Source organism: Montipora capricornis, chromosome 6 (assembly GCF_036669925.1).
Source record: "Montipora capricornis isolate CH-2021 chromosome 6, ASM3666992v2, whole genome shotgun sequence".
NCBI classification, from domain to species: Eukaryota; Metazoa; Cnidaria; class Anthozoa; order Scleractinia; family Acroporidae; genus Montipora; species Montipora capricornis.
The window spans coordinates 25,848,616-25,857,738 of record NC_090888.1 but is presented as its reverse complement, the minus strand read 5'-3'; the positions used below and the strand labels follow the sequence as shown (position 1 = coordinate 25,857,738).

Sequence of the window (9,123 nt, the reverse complement as noted above, 5' to 3'; positions counted from 1 at the left end):
CACTTATTTCCATCCCTCAAACTGACATTTCCCTTTTTATTCAACTTATACGACGTACAATCTACTTCAACGAAACAAAGACTGAAAAGATTCACAATAGGTGAGGCAAAGAGTTGAACCATCGTGTTTACCTTCGTGGTCTGCGATGCATAACGTGTGCGTGACATGCGCGAAAAAATGCTCCGTAGCAATGGGCGCGAACGTCCCAAGATCTACGACGTGACGGCAACGAAAACGTCACAAATGTTGCATATTTGATGAGCAAAAACAATAGCTTTGCACGCTGCGTACGTGCATTTTTTTTTTTTTTTGCAATTTTAAATGACGTTTTCGTTACCGTCGCGTCGCAGATCAAAACGAGACCAGACCACATGCAAAGGGTGTAGGCCTGTCGACCCCATTTTACACAATTGATTATTATACACGTATTTTGTTACATTGTGTTTACATCGGCTAATGACAATTATTGTTTTTATTCATCTACATCTACATCTACATGTTCCAGCACTCGGCAAAGTCCCTTTTTGGCTTATGGCTGTTTCTGCTTAGATGGCCTCATACACTGTAAGCCTTTTTAGAGACATCACGCCAAGCCGGCCACTTCTGCTGGAGAGAACAGGGCAGCCACAACACCGGGGACTACATCCCCTACTCTTATCGAATAGTGTGTGGGTTCTTTAACGTCCCACAGGAAACTTATGAACATAGAAGGTATTTGTGAGACGGGGCCTACGGTTTATAGTCCTTATCCGAGAAGACTTGAAAGTCTTACCACTTGCAGATGAAATTACAAAGGCAGCACTTTCTCCTCAGTTATGTGTTAATCCGGCCGGGGTTCGAACCCGCGACCTCCCGCATGACATCCCGATGCTCAACCAACTGGTTCAAACACCCCCCGTTTTACCTCTAATTCTTTTTGGGGCGACCCCCGAATTTCTCATCAGTTCCCCCTAAGAGATCATGAGGTACCTCATGAACTCTTGTTGGTCCCCCCCCCCCCCTCCACAAAAGGTTTTTGTGAACGCCCCTTCGGCACGGCAAGGGTGTGACAGTCCCTCAAGACTGAAACCGATATGAGTCCCCTTTTATTCACGGGAGATCATGTAATTGTATCTCCTAGCGCTGAAGTCCTCCATAAAACCTCAAATCTGGCTATTTTTTAATGTTTTTGCCCACTAAATAGTCGTCGTCGCCATGTTGGTGGACGAAAACAAAATATCTCTCATTAGCTTCGTTTGCTCATCCAACAGAAGTAGTACATTACTCCATTGTTATTGGTGTCTCTAGAGATTGGTTGAAAATGTCCCATATGAAAATCTGTCATGTTCTGGTTGCCGTCACCGTTGTCGTTGTTAAAGCTCACCGCATAGATGCGGTGGCGACAACTAAGTTTGCGGCAAGCGGTTTCATGAAAACAATGGTTTGTTGGGGTGGCGCAGGTAGAGCTTGTTTTGAGCAGGAAATGAAAAGTGCATAACGTCCCCGCTATTAATGCTGTTGACGGAGGGTGCTTACCATTAAGCCAAAATTTCCGGAGATGCCGGTTGGAAGTCAAATAGAACGATCCGGTCCAGTTCGGTCCAACCGGAAATTTTCCGGTCGGATAGGTTGGACTGAGATTTTCCTTACCTTTTTACCACGTTGTTATTTCCAGTACCGCTCTTATGCCTCCACCAATTGAAATTTAGCACCAATTCGAGACAGCTAGAAGGGAACGCCTGAGCACAAGGGCGCTTTCCATTCAACAAAAATCACCAGGTTTAAATTTTCGGCATTTTCGCTGGTCGAATGGAACGCGTCCTTTGAGCAAAACAAAAGCAGATCATTTGAACCTACACTAAACCTACCTTTACACATACCAGCGTCCTTGTTCTGCTGGGTATTAGGATATTCTGTAACTGTTATTCCCAAGCAGTCACGCCGAAGAATAAATTTAATAAATATGATTCGTGAAGTTCTGCTAACTTGATTTTAAAAAATGGCAAAGCGGCGGGAACAGAACTACGACGAGCGAAAGTCGAAGTTAACGTAACACACCGTTGCTGGTTGAAGGAAACAAATTGCTGCATTGATGCTGTACAAAAAGACTGAAATCATTCGACACAAAGCCACGTGAGCTCACGCACGGAACTTCTGAAAACGTAGTCCTGTTTTCCCGTTGGAAACTTTCCTATGGAAATATGTGTTCCATTTACAACTTTTGAAAGGTCAGTACCACTTCAAGGCTATTAACGGCCACATTTTAAATTTTTGGCGCGTAAAATCGCAATCACTGGGAGGCGAACGGACCTGAGTTAAATGGAACACTTTTTTCACCCGATGGAAATTTCCACCGAAATTTCCGGAAATTTTTTGTAAATGTAAAAATCAAAAAATCTTTTCGATAATTCCGGAAATTCCATCAATACAAAGAGGGTGTACTCAATTTTCGAAAAGTTTTCCCGGAATTTTTACCGTTCCATTCAGTTTCGGACCGGAAATAAAATCTCGAAATTTTTGGTCGAATGGAAAGCGCCCCAAGCTAGGCCAGTGAAAACGAAAAATCGTTTGCCATTATTATGCAAAGTTTACCAACCGGGTTTTTCTTCTTTTCGACAAATGGTAAGCACCAGAGACTTGAATGTTTCGCTCCCCAGTTCGCGTGCAACAGGAAACAAAATCTGGTGGTAAATTGTCTTTTTCATGGAAATAAAATACCAAGTTTGCGCACAAGACGGAAAACATACTTTACCAGATAACAGATAAGGAGAATGACATAATAACCAAACTTTCATATTTGTCGACTCGAAAGAGCTACTGGACGGTAGTCAATGTTCCGCGCGTGGAGCTCGAAGCAAGTGTGAAGGCCCCGTACCCCGACGGCTAAGAGAAACGATGGGGTCTGGGAACAAGAATGGCTTTCCATTCGATATTTTGAGTACCGTTCTAAATCCGCAAGAGTCCGCTAGAGGTTGCAGGTGTTTTAAAACAGCAATGATCGAAATAACTGGAGAAGTCAAATTTCGCAATCACAGTGCACCTGAATCGATTCCAGAAGGCTCACATTTGATAGTTTCATTTCAGGATGTGAGCTTGATGGATGCGCCGTCAGTAACGATTGGCGAAGTAGAGGTTGATCTCGTGAATTACAAGAAGGAAAGAGCTTTGACGTACAGTATCAAGTGTGCCCTGCCATCGCCCATAGCACCGGACTACAGTGTTTCTGCTGTCTTGAATGTTGCTTGGGAACGGACAATGGACTCTTGGATCAGGAAAGGGGATTACCTCACTGATACAACGCATCCTGTCCACCTCAAAGATGGAGTTAATTTCTACAGAGTTGATGTCGAGCTGGTGCAATATAATTAAGGATTTTGGTAAGTGCATTAATTCTTGAAGAGTTGTAGGTTCAAATCCCATCTAGTACTCGGGTCATCTCATAACGACTACCGACGTATACAGTAGGCGGCACTTCTCCTCTTCTTCTCCCAGCACTTCTATCCTTTGATTGCACTCATGTGATAAGATGGCCATTTTTGTGTTTTTGGTAGTGTCCTTTCCACCAACATGGTCACCGTAATGCAAGAATGCAATCAAAGAATATCTTCAATACTTGAAGTATTTCTCTAAGCTTGGATGGATGGTTAAGCTTGACTCTTTTATCAGTTATTTTTCATATTGATCTGATCGTGCATTGCTGTGATTCAAAGTCTTTCTTTTTTCGGTTTAAAAAAATGTTCCTGGACCATCGTTGATAATTTGTTAGAAGGGACGAAGTATAGGAATCTTTTCTCTTTCTTTCTTTCTTTCTTTCTTTCTTTCTTTCTTTCTTTCTTTCTTTCCCTCTTTTTTATTTATTTATTTATTTATTTATTTATTTATTTTTTTTGGGGGGGGGGTGGGGTGGCTCATGATTTTTCTTGTGCATGCAGAATATTTCTACCCCAAGTGGGATCTGAAGTTGGTATCTGCTCAGCCTCATTCAGAGGAGGTGATGGCAAATTTGACAACTAGCCCAGGAAAGACTATAATATGACAAACCAAGGGGGAAATATTATTGACTGGAAATGAGTTGTTGTATTTTCATTGAATGCAATATCCAGCTATCGTGTGACTCGGTAACGCAGCTCACGGGGCTAATTACAAAATTTTATGATTCTCTTGGTATTGTTAAGAAAAAATAAGAGATATTTAGACTACTAAATGGTTAGTTTACATGTTGGAGCATGTGAGGAGCATCCCATTTGTATTGAGAATACATTTTTCATGTGATGAATGCTGGGCAAAGCTTCATTTTTGACCAAGCTTTTTATCCAAAATTAGCAGTAGTTGATAATAATAGTAATGATAATGGCAGAGGTTCCAGCTTATTTTGGCATATCAATAACTATGTCAAGAACGAAGAATGGATTTGTAAGAGTGGGACCCCTTGTATGTTTACCAGTTAACCCCCTCAGATTGATTTGCCTGCTCTTCGCCCCAGGTTACAGTGCACTCTTAACCCATTCACTCCTCACGGACCCTAGGACTCTCCCAGTTGAAGATTAGAATCGCCTTGCGCCAGACTGCCTAAAATCTGTTAATTTAAATGTATCACTCCCAGGAATCAATAGGTTAAGATGAAAGGTTGGGTTTTTGCTGTTATTTTGCATTCCCTCGGGTCTATGGGAAGAAATTGCTGAAGAGGTTTGAAGGTGAAAAGTTTATTTTGCAAAATTTGTTTTTGTTTACTGCACTTTTCACAATTCTGGGGAATCTCTGCTTCAAGTGGCAATGGTCAATCAGTCTGCACTTTGGCAACCAAATGGTTGACTTTAAACCATCCCAAATGTACCATTGAATGCTCTTGTTGGTGAAACTATTATGTACATGTAGACGAGTCCCAAAAAGTGATATCAATGGGACTGACGGTTTATACAGAGAAGGAGACGTAGAAAAATCAGCTAAGAAGTGTATGATGTGTGATCCAGGACTTAATCGCTTTCTAGATTCGTTTTCATATGTGGGTTGAGTTTGTTGGTTCTCTGTAGTACCCTTCTCCAAGAGGTTTTTCTTCGGGTACTCTAGTTTTCCCCTCTCCTGAAAAACAACCTTTGATTTGATTTAATTTAATTTGAGGTGATTTGCATTAACTGGTTGATTTTGGTTTACATTGTCCCCAATTAGTGCTCCAGTGCTGGAAGACTAGACACTGAAATAAGTTCCTTTCCTTTTTCTTAGTGCATAGTTTACTATACAACAAACAATCAGCATCTCTCAAATATGAGATCCTGCGGAATTTTGAAAATTGCGGTAAAAATACCTTTGAACTATCTTAGAGAAAGCACGTCTTATGAGTCAGAACAAATTTATTAAGCTCTCCTTTTTCAACCATCACAAATGTAATAGTTTGTGCTTTGTTCCATTTTCTGCCCAAGTGTAATCCTTGAAGATCCTACTTTATCTAAAGTGAAAAATTTTAATCATTAAGTTGGAGGATTCTTTTGGCAAGAATAGCTTAAAGGGGCTATTTTATGTTATTTTATGGTGTTTTGGGGAAAGCTTTAGTTAATCACGAGTTTAAAACTCGAAAATGGTACTGATATCATTATATCACAAACAAGATAATTCTGGGCAAAAACGAACTTTATCTACAATCGGCGTCAAAATTGTTGAGACACTCTTATCTTTTAGGGGCTATTTCAAGCTCGGTTCGAACATCCCCCCCCCCCTCCCTCACCCCCCGGGACTAGGGGGAGGGGGAAGGGATTGCCGAAAAGTACTCCTTACTAGTGTCCTCTGTTAACAAAGTGTCTCAACTAATTTTGTCGCCGATTGTAGGTGATATTTGCCATTTAAAACTTGACCTTTTTCAAGATTACCCAAATGCAGCCCCTTTCAATCTTGTCCATTTATGGGTGTCCATCCATGGTTCTATTTCCTTTTGCGGTGTTTCTTTCATGTTGTTCAATGTTGCAATGTTTCATTCTACTTTTCAGGCATTTTGGGTGTCATGAAATGACATCATTTGCGTGAAATAGCGCCTTTAATTTTTTTTAATTTACTGACTTAAAGGGGCTACCCTGGTGAAAATCCTTAAAGGATCTTTAAAGATCTTCAAAGATCTTCAAAGACCTGACAAAGATCTTTAAAGATGAAGATCTTCACAGGATCCTTGAAGGATCTTTAAAGGATCTTCAAAGATTTTCTAACATTGAGGACTCTTGGGATACTTCATCAAGATCCTTGAGGAAATTATCAGGATCTTGCAAAGATCTTACCAAGATCCACACACAAAATCTTGGAAAGATCCTCAAAAGGATCCTTAAAGATCCTCAAAGAGTGACCGAGGATCTTACAAGGATCTTAAAAGGATCCTTGAAAGGATCTTAATAAAATCTTTGACAGGATCCTTAAAGATCATACTAGGATCTTTTGAGGATCTTTGAAGGATCCTTATAGTGATCTTGAAAGAAACCATAAAAGGATCCTCAAAAGATCCTCAAGGATTGTATGAGGATCCTTTAAGGATCCTAAAAGGATCTTCAGAGGTATTTTGAAAAGATCTTTATTGGGATCCTTAAAGATCCTATGAGGATCCTTCAAGGATCTTAAAAGGATCCTTAAAGTGATCTTGAAAGGATCTTTGTTACGATCCTTGAAAGATCCTATGAGGATCCTTCAAGGATCTTAAAAGGATCCTTAAAGTGATCCTGAAAGGATCTTTGTTACGATCCTTGAAAGATCCTATGAGGATCCTTCAAGGATCTTAAAAGGATCCTTATGGTGATCTTGAAAGCAACTTTATTAGGATCCTTGAAAGATCCTATGAGGATCCTTCACGGATCTTAAAAGGAACCTTAAAGTGATCTTGAAAGGATCTCTGTTAGGATCTTTGAAGATCCTTAAGGATCTTGGACAGGATCTTCAAAGATCCTCAAGGATCTTTGATGATCTTCAAAGATCTTGGTCAGGATCTTTAAAAATCCTTGAGGATCTTGCACAGGATCTTTGAAGATCCTCAAGGGTCTTGGACAGGATCTTCGAAGATCCTCAAGGATCTTGGACAGGATCTTCAAAGATCCTCAAGGATCTTGGCAAGGATCTTTGAGGATCTTGGCAAGAAAAGCTAGGATCTTTAAGGATCTTCAAGGATCCTAGGTAGGATCCTTGAGGATTCGAGAAAAGATCCTTAGAAAGATCCTCAAAAAGATCTTTGAGGAGTCTTTAAGGATCTTCAAAGATCCTTCAAAGATTTTCACCAGGGTAGGTCACGCTATTTTAAATAATTTTGTTTAATTTTGTTAATTATGAGCTCTAAACGTCAAATTGGCAGAGCAAGAATCTTTCGTTTGCAAAATCACGGCCACATAACAACTGAGAATGATTTTCCAGCTGTGTAAATGCCATTTTGCTATTGACTGATATAAATTTGAAAAAAGGTGGGCCAACGTTTTTCAATTTATCCAAATTCAATCCATTTCAATCCTCTCCAGTTTTGTCCATCCATGTCCCTTCTTGGCTTCCCTGTGTTTTGTCAGAGTTCTTCTGTAGTTTTGAACAGTTATTTTGATATTTTAGTTAATTCTATGACCATTCCATCAGTGCTGAAATTGCCTAAAATTGCGTGAACTAGCCCCTTTAAAAAGCTTCTCTTTACCCACTCGGTTTTGCACCCACTTGCAACTGGAAAATTATACATTGTATGCAGCATATTTTAAAAGCCTTTCATTTGTTCTTTCAGGAATCATCCAGATGACATGAACTTATTTGGATCTGTATACAGGTTCTGAGACCATGAACATTTCTATCCAGAATTGATAAATTGCAAATGTTGGAATAATTTATGGACACTTTAAATGGGATTACCTTTAATTATTGGTTGGTTTCACTTTTATAGCATCAATCACAGCAACAAATTTTGTTTGTGTGACTAAATATGACAACATTGCAAATTGAGGGGCAGGTACAAAACATGGGTCACAATAATTACAGTAAGTCACACGTCATTGTTTTTAAGAAACAACCAAAGCTAACAATAGGCCTAAAAACTTTTGATTAGGCCAACTTTTGGTAAAACAATGACCTGTAACTTGTGATCCATGTTTTGTACCTGCCGGCAAAATGAGTCGAAATGAAATTTCAATTAATTAAAATAACAACATATAGATACAGTATAACAATTATATTGAAGAAACTACAATCACTGGTTATCAAATATTTTCAAGAATATTGAAGTTCTTGTAAACAAACCTTATGTGTCTAATTTCAAATCCTGATGAAATGAATTATAACTCAGTGGATTTAGATTCCAGCACTGTGCAGTACTAGCCTGCATAATAGGCGCTTATTTATCCGAGGGCAAAACAGGAGAGGCGAGCGTGTGGCACAATTAAGACAAGGGGAAGAGAAAATTATTATTCTCTTCCTCTCCTCTAGATCTAGCGCTTCGTGTCCACCTCTCGCACTTTGTGCTCGGCTAAATGAGCACCTGTTATGCAGGCTAGCACTGTACATAAGTTTAAAAGATGTATTTTAAAAGGAACCTCCAGAATCCTACTAAGGAATAACTTCAAACCCGAAGAATGATATTTGCTGTAATCTAATTCGTCTAAAAATTCTCCAAAGTAAATAATATTTATGAATAAGGAATTTAATATCATGATCACGGAAAAAGGACAATAATAAAAGAATGAGGAATTTTCAAATTTTACTGTCATCTTGAATGTTAAATGGTTGCCTTATTGTTTGGGTACAAAGAGCTTTAAATTTAGTATAATAACAAGGAAAGCCCTAACATGTAACAATAATAATATTAATTATAATAATGACCAGGAAATTTGAAAGCAAAAATAAATAGAGGATTCTGAAGTTATTTTATTCTACATACAAAACACTTAAAAATGTAAACAAATTTGACTGTAACATTGGTTTCCAGTGGTTTAATTTACAAAGCAAGTGTGGTTCAGCATTGTCTGTAATCTTATCAAAAACAATATTTGTAATCACAGTGGTTAAAATGTTGTGCCAAGTGAGTCCACAACAAGATGACAAATACTGCTGTTAATAAGAGTACAGACAACACTGATTTGTTTTTTACCACAATATTCAACTTCAAAGAAAATGTTTATTTCAGAGCGCGACCAAGAGTGCGACACAAAGTTT

General features: G+C 39.0%; 1 long non-coding RNA gene across 1 annotated transcript; it reads left to right on the top strand.

Annotated features, from left to right (window-relative positions):
• Window positions 1-2,865: 2,865 nt before the first annotated feature.
• On the top strand, window positions 2,866-8,833 carry LOC138051849 (uncharacterized). The gene is made up of 2 exons (XR_011132930.1): window positions 2,866-3,356; window positions 7,703-8,833. It is a non-coding gene; the product is annotated as an uncharacterized lncRNA (long non-coding RNA).
• Window positions 8,834-9,123: the final 290 nt, after the last annotated feature.